Genomic DNA, 24,181 nt, shown 5'->3' on the forward strand with positions numbered 1-24,181 from the left:
CACGGTTTGTGCTAGCTCTTTGAAAATTGACACAATAAAATAGTTCTAATTTCTATCTCTATGGTTTGTTTCCTATTGATGTAGCCCTAAGCAGAGACTGGTGCAAATCACTTTCATGGAAAGGGGTTGCCAACCTTCCAAAAAACTACGAGTTTCCTGAAATCTCAGCACACATTTTTTCACCCAATCTTGATGACACTTTCAGGTAATGATCAGTACCCCAATCCCACTTGGCTCACCAAATTTCGTTCTTCTAGGTTAAACCGTTCGTTGGCAGTAACATTTTTAATTTTTAGGTTTCACTCTGTTTTCTCCTATATGGATACATGTAGTTGGAACTCTAAATCAAACACGGTTTGTGCTAGCTCTTTGAAACTTGACACAATAAAATAGTTCTAATTTCTATCTCTATGGTTTGTTTCCTATTGATGTAGCCCTAAGCAGAGACTGGTGCAAATCAGTTTCATGAAAAGGGGTTGCCAAGCTTCCAAAAAACTACGAGATTCCTGAAATCTCAGCACACATTTTTTCACCTAATCTGGATGACACTATCAGGTAGTGATCAGTTCCCCAATCCCACCTGGCTCACCAAATTTCGTTCTTCTAGGTTAAACCGTTCGTTGGCAGAAACAGTTTTAATTTTTAATTTTCACTCTGTTTTCTCCTATATGGATACATGTAGTTGGAACTCTAAATCAAAGACGATTTGTGCTAGCTCTTTGAAACTTGACACAATAAAGTAGTTCCAAGTTCTACCTCAATGGTTTGTTTCCTATTGATGTAGCCCTAAACAGAGAACGGCGCAAATCACTTTCATGGAAAGGGGTTGCCAAGCTTCCAAAAAACAACGAGTTTCCTGAAATCTCAGCACACATTTTTTCACCCAAACTTGATGGCAATTTCAGGTAATGATCAGTATCCCAATGCCACTTGGCTCACCAAATTTCGTTCTTCTAGGTTAAACCGTTCGTTGGCAGTAACAGTTTTAATTTTTAGGTTTCACTCTGTTTTCTCCTATATGGATATATGTAGTTGGAACTCTAAATCAAACACGGTTTGTGCTAGCTCTTTGAAACTTGACACAATAAAGTAGTTCCAAGTTCTATCTGAATGGATTGTTTTTTATTGATGTAGCCCTAAGCAGAGACTGGCGCAAATCACTTTCATGGAAAGGGGTTGCCAAGCTGCTAAAAAACTATGAGTTTCCTGAAGTCTCAGCACACATTTTTTCACCCAATCTTGATAACACTTTCAGGTAATGATCAGTACTCCAATCCCACTTGGCTGACCAAATTTTGTTCTTCTAGCTTAAACAGTTCGTTGCCAGTAACAGTTTTAATTTTTAGGTTTCATTCTGTTTTCTCCTATATGGATACATGAAGTTGGAACTCTAAATCATACACGGTTTGTGCTAGCTCCTAGAAACTTGACCCAATAAAATAGTTCCAAGTTCTATCTCTATGTTTTCTTTCCTATTGATGTAGCCCTAAGCAGAGACTGGCGCAAATCACTTTCATGGAAAGGGGTTGCCAAGCTTCGAAAAACTACGAGTTTCCTGAAATCTCAGCACACATTTTTTCACCCAATCTTGATGACAATTTCAGGTAATGATCAGTACCCGATTCCCACTTGGCTCACCAAATTTCGTTCTTCTAGGTTAAACCATTCGTTGGCAGTAAAGTTTTAATTTTTAGGTTTCACTCTGTTTTCTCCTATATGGATACATGTATTTGGGACTCTAAATCAAACACGGTTTGTGCTAGCTCTTTGAAACTTGACACAATAAAGTAGTTCCAAAATCTATCTCTATGGTTTGTTTCCTATTGATGTAGCCCTAAGCAGTGACTGGCGCAAATCACTTTCATGGAAAGGGGTTGCCAAGCTTCCAGAACACTACGAGTTTCTTGAAATCTCAGCACACATTTTTTCACCCAATCTTGATGACACTTTCAGGTAACGATCAGTACCACAATCCCACTTGGCTCACCAAATTTCATTCTTCTAGGTTAAAACTTTTGTTGGCAGTAACAGTTTTAATTTTTAGGTTTCACTCTGTTTTGTCCTATATATATACAAATTGTTGGAACTCTAAATCAAACAAGGTTTGTGCTAGCTCTTTGAAACTTGACACAGTAAAGTAGTTCCAAGTTCTATCTCTATGCTATGTTTTCTATTGATGTAGCCCTAAGCATAGACTGGCGCAAATCACTTTCATGGAAAGTGGTTGCCAAGCTTCCAAAAAACTACGAATTTCCTGAAATTTCAGCACACATTTTTTCACCCAATCTTGATGACACTTTCAGGTAATGATCAGTACCCCAATCCCACTTGGCTCACCAAATTTCATTCTTCTAGGTTAAACCGTTCGTTGGCAGTAACGGTTTTAATTTTTAGGTTTCACTCTGTTTTCTCCTATATGGATACATGGATTTGGAATTCTAAATCAAACACGGTTTGTGGTAGCTCTTTGAAACTTGACACAATGAAGTAGTTCCAAGTTCTGTCTCTATGGTATGTTTCCTATTGATGTAGCTCAAAGCAGAGACTGGCGCAAATCACTTCCATGGAAAGGGGTTGCCAAACTTCCAAAAAACGACGACTTTCCTGAAATCAGCACACATTTTTTCACCCAATCTTGATGACACTTTCAGGTAATGAGCATTACCCAATCCCACTTGGCTCACGAAATTTCGTTCTTCTATGTTAAACCGTTCGTTGGCAGTAACAGTTTTAATATTTATTTTTCACTCTGTATTCTCCTATATGGATACATGTATTTGGAACTCTAAATCAAACACGGTTTGTGCTAGCTCTTTGAAACTTGACACAATAAATTAGGTCCAAGTTCTGTCTCTATGGTTTGTTTAATATTGATGTAGCCCTAAGCAGAGACTGGCGCAAATCACTTTCATGGAAAGGGGTTGCCAAGCTTCCAAAACCTACGAGTTTCCTGAAATCTCAGCACATATTTTTCAACCCAATCTTGATGACACTTTCAGGTATTGATCAGTACTCCAATCCCACTTGGCTCACCAAATTTCGTTCTTCTAGGTTAAACTGTTCGTTGGCAGTAACATTTTTTTTTTAGGTTTCACTCTGTTTTCTCCTATATGGATACATGTAGTTGGAACTCTAAATCAAACACGGTTTGTGCTAGCTCTTTGAAACTTGACACAATAAAATAGTTCCAAGTTCTATCTCTATGTTTTGTTTGCTATTGATGAAGCCCTAAGCAGAGACTGGCGCAAATCACTTTCATGGAAAGGGGTTGCCAACCTTCCAAAAAACTACGAGTTTCCTGAAATCTCAGCACACATTTTTTCACCCAATCTTGATGACACTTTCAGGTAATGATCAGTACCCCAATCCCACTTGGCTCACCAAATTTAGTTCTTCTAGGTTTAATCGTTCGTTGGCAGTAACAGTTTAATTTTTAGGTTTCACTCTGTTTTCTTCTATATGGATACATGTTGTTGGAACTCTAAATCAAACACGGTTTGTGCTACCTCTTTGAAACTTGACACAATAAAGTAGTTCCAAGTTCTATCTCTATGGTTTGTTTCCTATTGATGTAGCCCTAAGCAGAGAATGGCGCAAATCACTTTCATGGAAAGGGGTTGCCAAGCTTCCAAAAAACTACGAGTTTCCTGAAATCTCAGCAAACATTTTTCATCCCAATCTTGATGACACTTTCATGTAATGATCAGTACCCCAATCCCACTTGGCTCACCAAATTTCATTCTTCTATGTTAAACGGTTCGTTGGCAGTAACAGTTTTAATTTTTAGGTTTCACTCTGTTTTCTCCTATATGGATACTTGTAGTTGGAACTCTAAATCAAGCACGGTTTTTGCTAGCTCTTTGAAACTTGACACAATAAAGTAGGTCCAAGTTCTATCTCTATGGTTTGTTTCCTATTGATGTAGACCTAAGCAGAGACCGGCACAAATCACTTACATGGAAAGGGGTTGCCAAGCTTCCAAAAAACTACGAGTTTCCTGAAATCTCAGCACACATTTTTTCACCCAATCTTGATGACACTTTCAGGTAATGATCAGTACCCCAATCCCACTTGGCTCACAAAATTTCCTTGTTCTGGGTTAAACCGTTCGTTGGCAGTAACAGTTTTAATTTTTAGGTTTCACTCTGTTTTCTCCTATATGGATACATGTAGTTGGAACTCTAAATCAAACACGGTTTGTGCTAGCTCTTTGAAACTTGACACAATAATGTAGTTCCAAGTTCTATCTTTATGGTTTGTTTCCTATTGATGTAGCCCTAAGCAGAAACTGGCGCAAATCAGTTTCATGTAATGGGGTTGGCAAGCTTCCAAAAAACTATGAGTTTCCTGAAATCTCAGCACACATTTTTTCACCCAATCTTGATGACACTTTCAGGTAATGATCAGTACCCCAATCCCACTTGGATCACCAAATTTCGTTCTTCTAGATTAAACCGTTCATTGGTAGTAACAGTTTTAATTTTTAGGTTTCATTCTGTTTTCTCCTATATGGATACATGTAGTTGGAACTATAAATCAAACACAGTTTGTGCTAGCTCTTTGAAACTTGACACAACAAAGTAGTTACAAGTTCTATCTCTATGGTTTGTTTCCTATTGATGTACCCCTAAGCAGAGACCGGCGCAAATCACTTTCATGGAAAGGGATTGCCAACCTTCCAAAAAACTACGAATTTCCTGAAATCTCAGCACACATTTTTTCACCCAATCTTGATGAAACATTCAGGTATTGATCAGTAACCCAATCCCACTTGGCTCACCAAATTTCGTTCTCTGGTTAAACCGTTCTTTGACAGTAACAGTTTTAATTTTTAGGTTTCACTCTGTTTTCTCCTATATGGATACATGTATTTGGAACTCTAAATCAAACACGGTTTGTGCTCGCTCTTTGAAACTTGACACAATAAAGAAGTTCCAAGTTCTATCTCTATGGTTTGTTTCCTATTGATGTAGACCTAAGCAGAGACTGGCGCAAATCACTTTCATGGAAAGGGGTTGCCTAGCTTCCAAAAAACTACGAGTTTCCTGAAATCTCAGCACACATTTTTTCACCCAATCTGGATGACACTTTCAGGTAATGATCAGTACCCCAATCCCACTTGGCTCAACAAATTTCGTTTTTCTATGCTAAACCATTCGTTGGCAGTAACAGTTTTAATTTTTAGGTTTCACTCTGTTTTCTCCTATTTCAATACATGTACTTGGAACTCTAAATCAAACATGGTTTGTGCTAGCTCCTTGAAACTTGACACAATAAAATAGTTCCAAGTTCTATCTCTATGTTTTGTTTGCTATTGATGAAGCCCTAAGCAGAGACTGGCGCAAATCACTTTCATGGAAAGGGGTTGCCAAACTTCCAAAAAACTACGAGTTTCCTAAAATCTCAGCACACATTTTTTCACCCAATCTTGATGACACTTTCAGGTAATGATCAGTACCCCAATCCCACTTGGCTCACCAAATTTCATTCTTCTAGGTTAAACCGTTCGTTGGCAGTAACGGTTTTAATTTTTAGGTTTCACTCTGTTTTCTCCTATATGGATACATGGATTTGGAATTCTGAATCAAACACGGTTTGTGGTAGCTCTTTGAAACTTGACACAATGAAGTAGTTCCAAGTTCTATCTCTATGGTATGTTTCCTATTGATGTAGCTCTAAGCAGAGAGTGGCGCAAATCACTTCCATGGAAAGGTGTTGCCAAACTTCCAAAAAACGACGACTTTCCTGAAATCAGCACACATTTTTTCACCCAATCTTGATGACACTTTCAGGTAATGAGCATTACCCAATCCCACTTGGCTCACCAAATTTCGTTCTTCTATGTTAAACCGTTCGTTGGCAGTAACAGTTTTAATATTTATTTTTCACTTTGTATTCTCCTATATGGATACATGTAGTTGGAACTCTAAATCAAACACGGTTTGTGCTACCTCTTTGAAACTTGACACAATAAAGAAGTTCCAAGTTCTATCTCTATGGTTTGTTTCCTATTGATGTAGACCTAAGCAGAGATTGGCGCAAATCACTTTCATGGAAAGGGGTTGCCAAGCTTCCAAAAAACTACGAATTTCCTGAAATCTCAGCACACATTTTTTCACCCAATCTGGATGACACTTTCAGGTAATGATCAGTACCCCAATCCCACTTGGCTCAACAAATTTCGTTTTTCTATGCTAAACCATTCATTGGCAGTAACAGTTTTAATTTTTAGGTTTCACTCTGTTTTCTCCTATATGGATACATGTAGTTGGAACTCTAAATCAAACACGGTTTGTGCTAGCTCTTTGAAACTTGACACAATAAAATAGTTCCAAGTTCTATCTCTATGTTTTGTTTGCTATTGATGAAGCCCTAAGCAGAGACTGGCGCAAATCACTTTCATGGAAAGGGGTTGCCAATCTTCCAAAAAACTACGAGTTTCCTGAAATCTCAGCACACATTTTTTCACCCAATCTTGATGACACTTTCAGGTAATGATCAGTACCCCAATCCCACTTGGATCACCAAATTTCATTCTTCTAGGTTAAACCGTTCGTTGGTAGTAACGGTTTTAATTTTTAGGTTTCACTCTGTTTTCTCCTATATGGATACATGTAGTTGGAACTATAAATCAAACACGGTTTGTGGTAGCTCTTTGAAACTTGACACAATGAAGTAGTTCCAAGTTCTATCTCTATGGTATGTTTCCTATTGATGTAGCTCTAAGCAGAGACTGGCGCAAATCACTTCCATGGAAAGGGGTTGCCAAACTTCCAAAAAACGACGACTTTCCTGAAATCAGCACACATTTTTTCACCCAATCTTGATGACACTTTCAGGTAATGAGCATTACCCAATCCCACTTGGCTCACGAAATTTCGTTCTTCTATGTTAAACCGTTCGTTGGCAGTAACAGTTTTAATATTTATTTTTCACTCTGTATTCTCCTATATGGATACATGTATTTGGAACTCTAAATCAAACACGGTTTGTGCTAGCTCTTTGAAACTTGACACAATAAAGTAGGTCCAAGTTCTGTCTCTATGGTTTGTTTAATATTGATGTAGCCCTAAGCAGAGACTGGCGCAAATCACTTTCATGGAAAGGGGTTGCCAAGCTTCCAAAACCTACGAGTTTCCTGAAATCTCAGCACATATTTTTCAACCCAATCTTGATGACACTTTCAGGTATTGATCAGTACTCCAATCCCACTTGGCTCACCAACTTTCGTTCTTCTAGGTTAAACCGTTCGTTGGCAGTAACATTTTTTTTTTAGGTTTCACTCTGTTTTCTCCTATATGGATACATGTATTTGGAACTCTAAATCAAACACGGTTTGTGCTAGCTCTTTGAAACTTGACAGAATAAAGTAGTTCCAAGTTCTGTCTCTATGGTTTGTTTCCTATTGATGTAGCCCTAGGCAGAGACTGGCGCAAATCACTTTCATGGAAAGGGGTTGCCAAGCTTCCAAAAAACTACGAGGTTCCTGAAATCTCAGCACACATTTTTTCACCCAATCTTGTTGAACCTTTCAGGTAATGATCAGTACCCCAATCCCACTTGGCTCACCAAATTTCGTTCTTCTATGTTAAACCGTTCGTTGGCAGTAACGGTTTTAATATTTAGGTTTCACTCTGTTTTCTCCAATATGGATACATGTAGTTGGAACTCTAAATCAAACACGGTTTGTGCTAGCTCCTTGAAACTTGACACAATAAAATACTTCCAAGTTCTATCTCTATGTTTTGTTTCTTATTGATGTAGCCCTAATCAGAGACTGGCGCAAATCACTTTCATGGAAAGGGGTTGCCAAACTTCCAAAAAACTACGAGTTTCGTGAAATCTCAGCACAAATTTTTTCAAGCAATCTGGATGACACTTTCAGGTAATGATCAGTACCCCAATCCCACTTGGCTCACCAAATTTAGTTCTTCTAGGTTTAATCGTTCGTTGGCAGTAACAGTTTAATTTTTAGGTTTCACTCTGTTTTCTTCTATATGGATACATGTAGTTGGAACTCTAAATCAAACACGGTTTGTGCTAGCTCTTTGAAACTTGACACAATAATGTAGTTCCAAGTTCTATCTTTATGGTTTGTTTCCTATTGATGTAGCCCTAAGCTGAAACTGGCGCAAATCAGTTTCATGTAATGGGGTTGGCAAGCTTCCAAAAAACTATGAGATTCCTGAAATCTCAGCACACATTTTTTCACCCAATCTTGATGACACTTTCAGGTAATGATCAGTACCCCAATCCCACTTGGATCACCAAATTTCGTTCTTCTAGATTAAACCGTTCATTGGTAGTAACAGTTTTAATTTTTAGGTTTCATTCTGTTTTCTCCTATATGGATACATGTAGTTGGAACTATAAATCAAACACAGTTTGTGCTAGCTCTTTGAAACATGACACAACAAAGTAGTTCCAAGTTCTATCTCTATGGTTTGTTTCCTATTGATGTAGACCTAAGCAGAGACTTTCGCAAATCACTTTCATGGAAAGGGGTTGCCTAGCTTCCAAAAAACTACGAGTTTCCTGAAATCTCAGCACACATTTTTTCACCCAATCTGGATGACACTTTCAGGTAATGATCAGTACCCCAATCCCACTTGGCTCACCAAATTTCGTTCTTCTATGTTAAACCGTTCGTTGGCAGTAACAGTTTAAATTTTTAGGTTTCACTCTGTTTTATCCTATGTGGATACATGTAGTTGGAAATCTAAATCAAACACGGTTTGTGCTAGCTCTTTGAAACTTGACACAATAATGTAGTTCCACGTTCTATCTCTATGATTTTTTTTTCTATCAATGTATCCCTAAGCAGAGACTGTCGCAAATCACTTTCATGGAAAGGGGTTGACAAGCTTCCAAACAACTACGAGTTTCCTGAAATCTCAGCACACGTTTTATCACCCAATCTTGATGACACCTTCAGGTAATGATCAGTACCCCGATCCCACTTGGCTCACCAAATTTCGTTCTTCTATGTTAAACCGTTCTTTGGCAGTAACAGTTTTAATTTTTAGGTTTCACTCTGTTTTCTCCGATAGGATAAATGTAGTTGGAACTCTAAATCAAACACTGTTTGTGCTAGCTCTTTGAAACTTGACACAGTGAAGAAGTTCCAAGTTCTATCTCTATGGTTTGTTTCCTATTGATGTAGCCCTAAGCAGAGACTGGCGCAAATCACTTTCATGGAAAGGGGTTACCAAACTTCCAAAAAACTACGAGTTTCCTAAAATCTCAGCACACATTTTTCAACCCAATCTTGATGACACTTTCAGGTGATGATCAGTACCCTAATCCCACGTGGCACACCAAATTTCGTTCTTCTAGGTTAAACCGTTCGTTGGCAGTAACAGTTTTAATTTTTAGGTTTCACTCTGTTTTCTCCTATATGGATAAATGTAGTTGGAACTCTAAATCAAACACGGCTTGTGCTAGCTCTTTGAAACTTGACAGAATAAAGTAGTTCCAAGTTCTGTCTCTATGGTGTGTTTCCTATTGATGTAGCCCTAAGCAGAGACTGGCGCAAATCACTTTCATGGAAAGGCGTTGCCAAGCTTCCAATAAACGACGAGTTTTTTGAAATCTCAGCTCAAATTTTTTCATCCAATCTTGATGACACATTCAGGTAAGGATCAGTACCCCAATCCCACTTGACTCACCAAGTTTCATTCTTCTAGGTTAAACCGTTCATTGGCAGTAACGGTTTTAATATTTAGGTTTCACTCTGTTTTCTCCTAAATGGATACATGTAGTTGGAACTCTAAATCAAACACGGTTTGTGCTAGCTCCTTGAAACTTGACACAATAAAATAGTTCACTATTCTATCTCTATGTTTTGTTTGCTATTGATGTAGCCCTAAGCAGAGACTGGCACAAATCCCTTTCATGGAAAGGGGTTGCCAAGCTTCCAAAAAACTACGAGTTTCCTGAAATCTCAGCACACTTTTTTTCACCCAATCTTGATGACACTTTCAGGTAATGATCAGTACCCCAATCCCACTTGGCTCACCAAATTTCGTTCTTCTAGGTTAAACCGTTCGTTGGCAGTAACAGTTTTAATTTTTAGGTTTTACTCTGTTTTCTCCTATATGGATAAAAGTAGTTGGAACTCTAAATCAAACATGGTTTGTGCTAGCTCTTTGAAACTTGACACAATGAAGTAGTTTCAAGTTCTATCGCTATGGTTTGTTTCCTATTGATGTAGCCCTAAGCAGAGACTGGCACAAATCACTTCCATGGAAAGGGGTTGCCAGGCTTCCAAAAAACGTCGATTTTCCAGAAATCAGCACATATTTTTTCACCCAATGTTCATGACACTTTCAGGTCATGATTATTACCCCATTCCCACTTGGCTCACCAAATTTCATTCTTCTATTTTAAACCGTTCGTTGGCCTTAACAGTTTAAATTTCTAGGTTTCACTCTGTTTTATCCTATATGGATACATGTAGTTGGAACTCTAAATCAAACACGGTTTGTGCTAGCTCTTTGAAACTTGACACAATAATGTAGTTCCAAGTTCTATCTCTATGATTTGTTTTCTATCGATGTATCCCTAAGCAGAGACTGGCGCAAATCACTTTAATGGAAAGGGGTAGCCAAGCTTCCAAAAAACTGCGAGTTTCCTGAAATCTCAGCACACATTTTATCACCCAATCTTGATGACACCTTCAGGTAATGATCAGGACCCCAATCCCACTTGGCTCACCAAATTTCGTTCTTCTAGGTTAAACCATTCGTGAGCAGTAAAGGTTTTACATTTTAGTGTTCACTCTGTTTTCTCCTATATGGATACATGTAGTTGGAACTCTAAATCAAAGACGGTTTGTGCTAGATCTTTGAAACTTGACACCATAAAGTAGTTCCAACTTCTGTCTCTATGCTTTGTTTCCTATTGATGTAGCCCTAAGCAGAGACTGGCGCAAATCTCTTTCATGGAAAGGGGTTGCCAAGCTTCAAAAAAACTACGAGTTTCCTGAAATTTCAGCACACATTTTTTCACCCAATCTTGATGACACTTTCAGGTAATGATCAGTACCCCAATCCCACTTGGCTCACCAAATTTCATTCTTCTAGGTTAAACCGTTCGTTGGCAGTAACGGTTTTAATTTTTAGGTTTCACTCTGTTTTCTCCTATATGGATACATGGATTTGGAATTCTGAATCAAACACGGTTTGTGGTAGCTCTTTGAAACTTGACACAATGAAGTAGTTCCAAGTTCTATCTCTATGGTATGTTTCCTATTGATGTAGCTCTAAGCAGAGAGTGGCGCAAATCACTTCCATGGAAAGGTGTTGCCAAACTTCCAAAAAACGACGACTTTCCTGAAATCAGCACACATTTTTTCACCCAATCTTGATGACACTTTCAGGTAATGAGCATTACCCAATCCCACTTGGCTCACCAAATTTCGTTCTTCTATGTTAAACCGTTCGTTGGCAGTAACAGTTTTAATATTTATTTTTCACTTTGTATTCTCCTATATGGATACATGTAGTTGGAACTCTAAATCAAACACGGTTTGTGCTAGCTCTTTGAAACTTGACACAATAAAGAAGTTCCAAGTTCTATCTCTATGGTTTGTTTCCTATTGATGTAGACCTAAGCAGAGACTGGCGCAAATCACTTTCATGGAAAGGGGTTGCCAAGCTTCCAAAAAACTACGAATTTCCTGAAATCTCAGCACACATTTTTTCACCCAATCTGGATGACACTTTCAGGTAATGATCAGTACCCCAATCCCACTTGGCTCAACAAATTTCGTTTTTCTATGCTAAACCATTCATTGGCAGTAACAGTTTTAATTTTTAGGTTTCACTCTGTTTTCTCCTATATGGATACATGTAGTTGGAACTCTAAATCAAACACGGTTTGTGCTAGCTCTTTGAAACTTGACACAATAAAATAGTTCCAAGTTCTATCTCTATGTTTTGTTTGCTATTGATGAAGCCCTAAGCAGAGACTGGCGCAAATCACTTTCATGGAAAGGGGTTGCCAACCTTCCAAAAAACTACGAGTTTCCTGAAATCTCAGCACACATTTTTTCACCCAATCTTGATGACACTTTCAGGTAATGATCAGTACCCCAATCCCACTTGGATCACCAAATTTCATTCTTCTAGGTTAAACCGTTCGTTGGCAGTAACGGTTTTAATTTTTAGGTTTCACTCTGTTTTCTCCTATATGGATACATGTAGTTGGAACTATAAATCAAACACGGTTTGTGGTAGCTCTTTGAAACTTGACACAATGAAGTAGTTCCAAGTTCTATCTCTATGGTATGTTTCCTACTGATGTAGCTCTAAGCAGAGACTGGCGCAAATCACTTCCATGGAAAGGGGTTGCCAAACTTCCAAAAAACGACGACTTTCCTGAAATCAGCACACATTTTTTCACCCAATCTTGATGACACTTTCAGGTAATGAGCATTACCCAATCCCACTTGGCTCACGAAATTTCGTTCTTCTATGTTAAACCGTTCGTTGGCCGTAACAGTTTTAATATTTATTTTTCACTCTGTATTCTCCTATATGGATACATGTATTTGGAACTCTAAATCAAACACGGTTTGTGCTAGCTCTTTGAAACTTGACACAATAAAGTAGGTCCAAGTTCTGTCTCTATGGTTTGTTTAATATTGATGTAGCCCTAAGCAGAGACTGGCGCAAATCACTTTCATGGAAAGGGGTTGCCAAGCTTCCAAAACCTACGAGTTTCCTGAAATCTCAGCACATATTTTTCAACCCAATCTTGATGACACTTTCAGGTATTGATCAGTACTCCAATCCCACTTGGCTCACCAACTTTCGTTCTTCTAGGTTAAACCGTTCGTTGGCAGTAACATTTTTTTTTTTAGGTTTCACTCTGTTTTCTCCTATATAGATACATGTATTTGGAACTCTAAATCAAACACGGTTTGTGCTAGCTCTTTGAAACTTGACAGAATAAAGTAGTTCTAAGTTCTGTCTCTATGGTTTGTTTCCTATTGATGTAGCCCTAGGCAGAGACTGGCGCAAATCACTTTCATGGAAAGGGGTTGCCAAGCTTCCAAAAAACTACGAGGTTCCTGAAATCTCAGCACACATTTATTCACCCAATCTTGATGAACCTTTCAGGTAATGATCAGTACCCCAATCCCACTTGGCTCACCAAATTTCGTTCTTCTATGTTAAACCGTTCGTTGGCAGTAACGGTTTTAATATTTAGGTTTCACTCTGTTTTCTCCAATATGGATACATGTAGTTGGAACTCTAAATCAAACACGGTTTGTGCTAGCTCCTTGAAACTTGACAAAATAAAATACTTCCAAGTTCTATCTCTATGTTTTGTTTCTTATTGATGTAGCCCTAATCAGAGACTGGCGCAAATCACTTTCATGGAAAGGGGTTGCCAAACTTCCAAAAAACTACGAGTTTCGTGAAATCTCAGCACAAATTTTTTCAAGCAATCTGGATGACACTTTCAGGTAATGATCAGTACCCCAATCCCACTTGGCTCACCAAATTTAGTTCTTCTAGGTTTAATCGTTCGTTGGCAGTAACAGTTTAATTTTTAGGTTTCACTCTGTTTTCTTCTATATGGATACATGTAGTTGGAACTCTAAATCAAACACGGTTTGTGCTAGCTCTTTGAAACTTGACACAATAATGTAGTTCCAAGTTCTATCTTTATGGTTTGTTTCCTATTGATGTAGCCCTAAGCAGAAACTGGCGCAAATCAGTTTCATGTAATGGGGTTGGCAAGCTTCCAAAAAACTATGAGATTCCTGAAATCTCAGCACACATTTTTTCACCCAATCTTGATGACACTTTCAGGTAATGATCAGTACCCCAATCCCACTTGGATCACCAAATTTCGTTCTTCTAGATTAAACCGTTCATTGGTAGTAACAGTTTTAATTTTTAGGTTTCATTCTGTTTTCTCCTATATGGATACATGTAGTTGGAACTATAAATCAAACACAGTTTGTGCTAGCTCTTTGAAACTTGACACAACAAAGTAGTTCCAAGTTCTATCTCTATGGTTTGTTTCCTATTGATGTAGACCTAAGCAGAGACTTTCGCAAATCACTTTCATGGAAAGGGGTTGCCTAGCTTCCAAAAAACTACGAGTTTCCTGAAATCTCAGCACACATTTTTTCACCCAATCTGGATGACACTTTCAGGTAATGATCAGTACCCCAATCCCACTTGGCTCACCAAATTTCGTTCTTCTATGTTAAACCGTTCGTTGGCAGTAACAGTTTAAATTTTTAGGTTTCACTCTGTTTTATCCTATGTGGATACATGTAGTTGGAACTCTAAATCAAACACGGTTTGTGCTAGCTCTTTGAAACTTGACACAATAATGTAGTTCCACGTTCTATCTCTATGATTTTTTTTTCTATCAATGTATCCCTAAGCAGAGACTGTCGCAAATCACTTTCATGGAAAGGGGTTGACAAGCTTCCAAACAACTACGAGTTTCCTGAAATCTCAGCACACGTTTTATCACCCAATCTTGATGACACCTTCAGGTAATGATCAGTACCCCGATCCCACTTGGCTCACCAAATTTCGTTCTTCTATGTTAAACCGTTCGTTGGCAGTAACAGTTTTAATTTTTAGGTTTCACTCTGTTTTCTCCTATAGGATAAATGTAGTTGGAACTCTAAATCAAACACTGTTTGTGCTAGCTCTTTGAAACTTGACACAGTGAAGAAGTTCCAAGTTCTATCTCTATGGTTTGTTTCCTATTGATGTAGCCCTAAGCAGAGACTGGCGCAAATCACTTTCATGGAAAGGGGTTACCAAACTTCCAAAAAACTACGAGTTTCCTGAAATCTCAGCACACATTTTTCAACCCAATCTTGATGACACTTTCAGGTGATGATCAGTACCCTAATCCCACGTGGCACACCAAATTTCGTTCTTCTAGGTTAAACCGTTCGTTGGCAGTAACAGTTTTAATTTTTAGGTTTCACTCTGTTTTCTCCTATATGGATAAATGTAGTTGGAACTCTAAATCAAACACGGCTTGTGCTAGCTCTTTGAAACTTGACAGAATAAAGTAGTTCCAAGTTCTGTCTCTATGGTGTGTTTCCTATTGATGTAGCCCTAAGCAGAGACTGGCGCAAATCACTTTCATGGAAAGGCGTTGCCAAGCTTCCAATAAACGACGAGTTTTTTGAAATCTCAGCTCAAATTTTTTCATCCAATCTTGATGACACATTCAGGTAAGGATCAGTACCCCAATCCCACTTGACTCACCAAGTTTCATTCTTCTAGGTTAAACCGTTCATTGGCAGTAACGGTTTTAATATTTAGGTTTCACTCTGTTTTCTCCTAAATGGATACATGTAGTTGGAACTCTAAATCAAACACGGTTTGTGCTAGCTCCTTGAAACTTGACACAATAAAATAGTTCACTATTCTATCTCTATGTTTTGTTTGCTATTGATGTAGCCCTAAGCAGAGACTGGCACAAATCCCTTTCATGGAAAGGGGTTGCCAAGCTTCCAAAAAACTACAAGTTTCCTGAAATCTCAGCACACTTTTTTTCACCCAATCTTGATGACACTTTCAGGTAATGATCAGTACCCCAATCCCACTTGGCTCACCAAATTTCGTTCTTCTAGGTTAAACCGTTCGTTGGCAGTAACAGTTTTAATTTTTAGGTTTTACTCTGTTTTCTCCTATATGGATAAAAGTAGTTGGAACTCTAAATCAAACATGGTTTGTGCTAGCTCTTTGAAACTTGACACAATGAAGTAGTTTCAAGTTCTATCGCTATGGTTTGTTTCCTATTGATGTAGCCCTAAGCAGAGACTGGCACAAATCACTTCCATGGAAAGGGGTTGCCAGGCTTCCAAAAAACGTCGATTTTCCAGAAATCAGCACATATTTTTTCACCCAATGTTCATGACACTTTCAGGTCATGATTATTACCCCATTCCCACTTGGCTCACCAAATTTCATTCTTCTATTTTAAACCGTTCGTTGGCCTTAACAGTTTAAATTTCTAGGTTTCACTCTGTTTTATCCTATATGGATACATGTAGTTGGAACTCTAAATCAAACACGGTTTGTGCTAGCTCTTTGAAACTTGACACAATAATGTAGTTCCAAGTTCTATCTCTATGATTTGTTTTCTATCGATGTATCCCTAAGCAGAGACTGGCGCAAATCACTTTAATGGAAAGGGGTAGCCAAGCTTCCAAAAAACTGCGAGTTTCCTGAAATCTCAGCACACATTTTATCACCCAATCTTGATGACACCTTCAGGTAATGATCAGGACCCCAATCCCACTTGGCTCACCAAATTTCGTTCTTCTAGGTTAAACCATTCGTGAGCAGTAAAGGTTTTACATTTTAGTGTTCACTCTGTTTTCTCCTATATGGATACATGTAGTTGGAACTCTAAATCAAAGACGGTTTGTGCTAGATCTTTGAAACTTGACACCATAAAGTAGTTCCAACTTCTGTCTCTATGCTTTGTTTCCTATTGATGTAGCCCTAAGCAGAGACTGGCGCAAATCTCTTTCATGGAAAGGGGTTGCCAAGCTTCAAAAAACTACGAGTTTCCTGAAATTTCAGCACACATTTTTTCACCCAATCTTGATGACACTTTCAGGTAATGATCAGTACCCCAATCCCACTTGGCTCACCAAATTTCATTCTTCTAGGTTAAACCGTTCGTTGGCAGTAACGGTTTTAATTTTTAGGTTTCACTCTGTTTTCTCCTATATGGATACATGGATTTGGAATTCTGAATCAAACACGGTTTGTGGTAGCTCTTTGAAACTTGACACAATGAAGTAGTTCCAAGTTCTATCTCTATGGTATGTTTCCTATTGATGTAGCTCTAAGCAGAGAGTGGCGCAAATCACTTCCATGGAAAGGTGTTGCCAAACTTCCAAAAAACGACGACTTTCCTGAAATCAGCACACATTTTTTCACCCAATCTTGATGACACTTTCAGGTAATGAGCATTACCCAATCCCACTTGGCTCACCAAATTTCGTTCTTCTATGTTAAACCGTTCGTTGGCAGTAACAGTTTTAATATTTATTTTTCACTTTGTATTCTCCTATATGGATACATGTAGTTGGAACTCTAAATCAAACACGGTTTGTGCTAGCTCTTTGAAACTTGACACAATAAAGAAGTTCCAAGTTCTATCTCTATGGTTTGTTTCCTATTGATGTAGACCTAAGCAGAGACTGGCGCAAATCACTTTCATGGAAAGGGGTTGCCAAGCTTCCAAAAAACTACGAATTTCCTGAAATCTCAGCACACATTTTTTCACCCAATCTGGATGACACTTTCAGGTAATGATCAGTACCCCAATCCCACTTGGCTCAACAAATTTCGTTTTTCTATGCTAAACCATTCATTGGCAGTAACAGTTTTAATTTTTAGGTTTCACTCTGTTTTCTCCTATATGGATACATGTAGTTGGAACTCTAAATCAAACACGGTTTGTGCTAGCTCTTTGAAACTTGACACAATAAAATAGTTCCAAGTTCTATCTCTATGTTTTGTTTGCTATTGATGAAGCCCTAAGCAGAGACTGGCGCAAATCACTTTCATGGAAAGGGGTTGCCAACCTTCCAAAAAACTACGAGTTTCCTGAAATCTCAGCACACATTTTTTCACCCAATCTTGATGACACTTTCAGGTAATGATCAGTACCCCAATCCCACTTGGATCACCAAATTTCATTCTTCTAGGTTAAACCGTTCGTTGGCAGTAACGGTTTTAATTTTTAGGTTTCACTCTGTTTTCTCCTATATGGATACATGTAGTTGGAACTATAAATCAAACACGGTTTGTGGTAGCTCTTTGAAACTTGACACAATGAAGTAGTTCCAAGTTCTATCTCTATGGTATGTTTCCTATTGATGTAGCTCTAAGCAGAGACTGGCGCAAATCACTTCCATGGAAAGGGGTTGCCAAACTTCCAAAAAACGACGACTTTCTTGAAATCAGCACACATTTTTTCACCCAATCTTGATGACACTTTCAGGTAATGAGCATTACCCAATCCCACTTGGCTCACGAAATTTCATTCTTCTATGTTAAACCGTTCGTTGGCAGTAACAGTTTTAATATTTATTTTTCACTCTGTATTCTCCTATATGGATACATGTATTTGGAACTCTAAATCAAACACGGTTTGTGCTAGCTCTTTGAAACTTGACACAATAAAGTAGGTCCAAGTTCTGTCTCTATGGTTTGTTTAATATTGATGTAGCCCTAAGCAGAGACTGGCGCAAATCACTTTCATGGAAAGGGGTTGCCAAGCTTCCAAAATTACGAGTTTCCTGAAATCTCAGCACATATTTTTCAACCCAATCTTGATGACACTTTCAGGTATTGATCAGTACTCCAATCCCACTTGGCTCACCAACTTCCGTTCTTCTAGGTTAAACCGTTCGTTGGCAGTAACATTTTTTTTTTAGGTTTCACTCTGTTTTCTCCTATATGGATACATGTATTTGGAACTCTAAATCAAACACGGTTTGTGCTAGCTCTTTGAAACTTGACAGAATAAAGTAGTTCCAAGTTCTGTCTCTATGGTTTGTTTCCTATTGATGTAGCCCTAGGCAGAGACTGGCGCAAATCACTTTCATGGAAAGGGGTTGCCAAGCTTCCAAAAAACTACGAGGTTCCTGAAATCTCAGCACACATTTTTTCACCCAATCTTGATGAACCTTTCAGGTAATGATCAGTACCCCAATCCCACTTGGCTCACCAAATTTCGTTCTTCTATGTAAAACCGTTCGTTGGCAGTAACGGTTTTAATATTTAGGTTTCACTCTGTTTTCTCCAATATGGATACATGTAGTTGGAACTCTAAATCAAACACGGTTTGTGCTAGCTCCTTGAAACTTGACACAATAAAATACTTCCAAGTTCTATCTCTATGTTTTGTTTCTTATTGATGTAGCCCTAATCAGAGACTGGCGCAAAACACTTTCATGGAAAGGGGTTGCCAAACTTCCAAAAAACTACGAGTTTCGTGAAATCTCAGCACAAATTTTTTCAAGCAATCTGGATGACACTTTCAGGTAATGATCAGTACCCTAATCCCACTTGGCTCACCAAATTTAGTTCTTCTAGGTTTAATCGTTCGTTGGCAGTAACAGTTTAATTTTTAGGTTTCACTCTGTTTTCTTCTATATGGATACATGTAGTTGGAACTCTAAATCAAACACGGTTTGTGCTAGCTCTTTGAAACTTGACACAATAATGTAGTTCCAAGTTCTATCTTTATGGTTTGTTTCCTATTGATGTAGCCCTAAGCAGAAACTGGCGCAAATCAGTTTCATGTAATGGGGTTGGCAAGCTTCCAAAAAACTATGAGATTCCTGAAATCTCAGCACACATTTTTTCACCCAATCTTGATGACACTTTCAGGTAATGATCAGTACCCCAATCCCACTTGGATCACCAAATTTCGTTCTTCTAGATTAAACCGTTCATTGGTAGTAACAGTTTTAATTTTTAGGTTTCATTCTGTTTTCTCCTATATGGATACATGTAGTTGGAACTCTAAATCAAACACAGTTTGTGCTAGCTCTTTGAAACTTGACACAACAAAGTAGTTCCAAGTTCTATCTCTATGGTTTGTTTCCTATTGATGTAGACCTAAGCAGAGACTTTCGCAAATCACTTTCATGGAAAGGGGTTGCCTAGCTTCCAAAAAACTACGAGTTTCCTGAAATCTCAGCACACATTTTTTCACCCAATCTGGATGACACTTTCAGGTAATGATCAGTACCCCAATCCCACTTGGCTCACCAAATTTCGTTCTTCTATGTTAAACCGTTCGTTGGCAGTAACAGTTTAAATTTTTAGGTTTCACTGTGTTTTATCCTATGTGTATACATGTAGTTGGAACTCTAAATCAAACACGGTTTGTGCTAGCTCTTTGAAACTTGACACAATAATGTAGTTCCACGTTCTATCTCTATGATTTTTTTTTCTATCAATGTATCCCTAAGCAGAGACTGTCGCAAATCACTTTCATGGAAAGGGGTTGACAAGCTTCCAAACAACTACGAGTTTCCTGAAATCTCAGCACACGTTTTATCACCCAATCTTGATGACACCTTCAGGTAATGATCAGTACCCCGATACCACTTGGCTCACCAAATTTCGTTCTTCTATGTTAAACCGTTCGTTGGCAGTAACAGTTTTAATTTTTAGGTTTCACTCTGTTTTCTCCTATATGTATACATGTAGTTGGAACTCTAAATCAAACACGGTTTGTGCTAGCTCTTTGAAACTTGACAGAATAAAGTAGTTCCAAGTTCCGTCTCTATCGCTTGTTTCCTATTGATGTAGCCCTAGGCAGAGACTGTCGAAAATCACTTTCATGGAAAGGGGTTGCCAAGCTTCCAAAAAACTACGAGGTTCCTGAAATCTCAGCACACATTTTTTCACCCAATCTTGATGACCCTTTCAGGTAATGATCAGTACCCCAATCCCACTTGGCTCACCAAATTTCGTTCTTCTAGGTTAAACCATTCGTTGGCCGTAACGGTTTTAATATTTAGGTTTCACTGTGTTTTATCCTATGTGTATACATGTTGTTGGAACTCTAAATCAAACACGGTTTGTGCTAGCTCTTTGAAACTTGACACAATAAAGTAGTTCCAAGTTCTATCTCTATGGTTTGTTTCCTATTGATATAGCCCTAAGCAGAGACTGGCAAACATCACTTTCATGGAAAGTGGTTGCCAAGCTTCCAAAAAACTACGAATTTCCTGAAATCTCAGCACACATTTTTTCACCCAATCTTGATGACACTTTCAGGTAATGATCAGTACCCCAATCCCACTTGTCTCACCAAATTTCGTTCTTCTAGGTTAAACGGTTCGTTGGCAGTAACAGTTTTAATTTTTAGGTTTCACTCTGTTTTCTCCTAAATGGATACATGTAGTTGGAACTCTAAATCAAACACGGTTTGTGCTAGCTCTTTGAACCTTGACACAATAAATTCGTTCCAATTCTGTCTCTATGGTTTGTTGCCTATTGATGTAGCCCTTAGCAGAGACTAGCGCAAATCTCTTTCATGGAAAGGGGTTGCCAAGCTTCCAAAAAACTACGAGTTTCCTTAAATCTCAGCACACATTTTTTCACCCAATCTTGATGACACTTTCAGGTAATAATCAGTACCCCAATCCCACTTGACTCACCAAATTTCATTCTTCCAAGTTAAACCGTTCGTTGGCAGTAACGGTTTAAAAATTTATTTTTCACTCTGTTTTCTCCTATATGGATACATGTATTTGGAACTCTAAATCAAACATGGTTTGTGCTAGCTCCTTGAAACTTGAAACAATAAAATAGTTCCAAGTTCTATCTCTATGTTTTGTTTCCTATTGATGTAGCCCTAAGCAGAGACCAGCACAAATCACTTCCATGGAAAGGGGTTGCCAAGCTTCCAAAATACTACGAGTTTCCTGAGATCTCAGCACACATTTTTCAACCCAATCTTGATGAGAATTTCAGGTATTGATCAGTACTCCAATCCCACTTGGCTCACCAAATTTCGTTCTTCTAGTTTTAACCGTTCGTTGGCAGTAACAGTTTTAATTTTTAGGTTTCACTCTGTTTTCTCCTATATGGATAAATGTAGTTGGAACTCTAAATCAAACACGGTTTTTGCTAGCTCTTTGAAACTTGACACGATGAAGTAGATCCAAGATCTATGTCTATGGTTTGTTTCCTATTGATGTAGCCCTAAGCAGAGACTGGCGCAAATCACTTTCATGGAAAGGGGTTGCCAAGCTTCAAAAAATCTTCGAGTTTCCTGAAATCTCAGCACACATTTTTTCACCCAATCTTGATGGCACTTACAAGTAATGATCAGAACCCCAATCCCACTTGGCTCAAAAAATTTCATTCTTCTAGGTTAAACCGTTCGTTGGCAGTAACGGTTTTAATTTTTATGTTTCACTCTGTTTTCTCCTATACGGATACATGTAGTTGGAACTCTAAATCAAACACGGATTGTGCTAGCTCTTTGAAACTTGACAGAATAAAGTAGTTCCAAGTTCTGTCTCTATGGTGTGTTTCCTATTGATGTAGCCCATGCAGAGACTGGCGCAAATCACTTTCATGGAAAGTGTTGCCAAACTTCCAAAAAACTAAGAGTTTCCTGAAATCTCAGCACACATTTTTTCAACCAATCTGGATGACACTTTCAGGTAATGATGAGTACCCCAATCCCACTTGGCACACCAAATTTTGTTCTTCTAGGTTAAACCGTTCGTTGGCAGTAACGGTTTTAATATTTAGGTTTCACTCTGTTTTCTCCAATATGGATACATGTAGTTGGAACTCTAAATCAAATACGGTTTGTGCTAGCTCCTTGAAACTTGACACAATAAAATAGTTCAAAGTTCTATCTCTATGTTTTCTTTCCTATTGATGTAGCCCTAAGCAGAGACTGGCGCAAATCACTTTCATGGAAAGGGGTTGCCAAACTTCCAAAAAACTACGAGTTTCCTGATATATCAGCACACATTTTTTCAACCAATCTTGATGACACTTTCAGGTAATGATCAGTACCCCAATCCCACTTGGCTCACCAATTTTCGTACTTCTAGGTTAAACCGTTCGTTGGCAGTAATGGTTTAAGGTTTTAGGTTTCACTCTGTTTTCTCCTATATGGATACATGTAGTAGGAACTCTAAATCAAACACGGTTTGTGCTAGCTCTTTGAAACTTGACACAATAAAGTAGTTCCAAGTTCTATCTCTATATTTTGTTTCATATTGATGTAGCCCTAAGCAGAGACTGGCGCAAATCACTTTCATGGAAAGGGGTTGCCAAGCTTCCAAAAAAGTAGGAGTTTCCTGCAATCTCATCACACATTTTTTCACCCAATCTTGATGGCACTTTCAGGTAATGATCAGTACCCCAATCCCACTTGGCTCACCAAATTTCGTTCTTCTATGTTAAACCGTTCGTTGGCAGTAACAGTTTTAATTTTTAGGTTTCACTCTGTTTTCTCCTATATGGATTCATGTAGTTGGAACTCTAAATCAAACACGGTTTGTGCTAGCTCTTTGAAACTTGACACAATAAAGTAGTTCCAAGTTCTTTTTCTATGGTTTGTTTCCTATTGATGTAGTCCTAAGAAGAGACTGGCGCATATCTCTTTCATGGAAAGGGGTTGCCAAGCTTCCAAAAAACTACGAGTTTCCTGAAATCTCAGCACACATTTTTTAACCCAATCTTGATGACACTTTCAGGTAATGATCAGTACCCCAATCCCACTTGGCTCACCAAATTTCGTTCTTCTATGTTAAACCGTTCGTTGGCAGTAACAGTTTAAATTTTTAGGTTTCACTCTGTTTTATCCTATGTGGATACATGTATTTGGAACTCTAAATCAAACACGGTTTGTGCTAGCTCTTTGAAACTTGACACAATAATGTAGTTCCACGTTCTATCTCTATGATTTTTTTTTTCTATCAATGTATCCCTAAGCAGAGACTGTCGCAAATCACTTTCATGGAAAGGGGTTGACGAGCTTCCAAACAACTACGAGTTTCCTGAAATCTCAGCACACGTTTTATCACCCAATCTTGATGACACCTTCAGGTAATGATCAGTACCCCGATCCCACTTGGCTCACCAAATTTCGTTCTTCTATGTTAAACCGTTCGTTGGCAGTAACAGTTTTAATTTTTAGGTTTCACTCTGTTTTCTCCTATATGGATAAATGTAGTTGGAACTCTAAATCAAACACTGTTTGTGCTAGCTCTTTGAAACTTGACACAGTGAAGAAGTTCCAAGTTCTATCTCTATGGTTTGTTTCCTATTGATGTAGCCCTAAGCAGAGACTGGCGCAAATCACTTTCATGGAAAGGGGTTGCCAAACTTCCAAAATACTACGAGTTTCCTGTAATCTCAGCACACATTTTTTCACCCAATCTTGATGACACATTCAGGTAATGATCAGTACCCCAATCCCACTTTGCTCACCAAATTTTGTTCTTCTATGTTAAACCGTTCGTTGGCGGTAACGGTTTTAATTTTTACGTTTCACTCTGTTTTCTCCTATATGGATACATGTAGTTGGAAATCTAATTCAAACACGGTTTGTGCTAGCTCTTTGAAACTTGACACAATAAAGTAGTTCCAAGTTCGCTCTCTATGGTTTGTTTGCTATT

Source organism: Spermophilus citellus (genome assembly GCF_964194105.1).
Source record: "Spermophilus citellus genome assembly, chromosome: 14".
NCBI classification, from domain to species: Eukaryota; Metazoa; Chordata; class Mammalia; order Rodentia; family Sciuridae; genus Spermophilus; species Spermophilus citellus.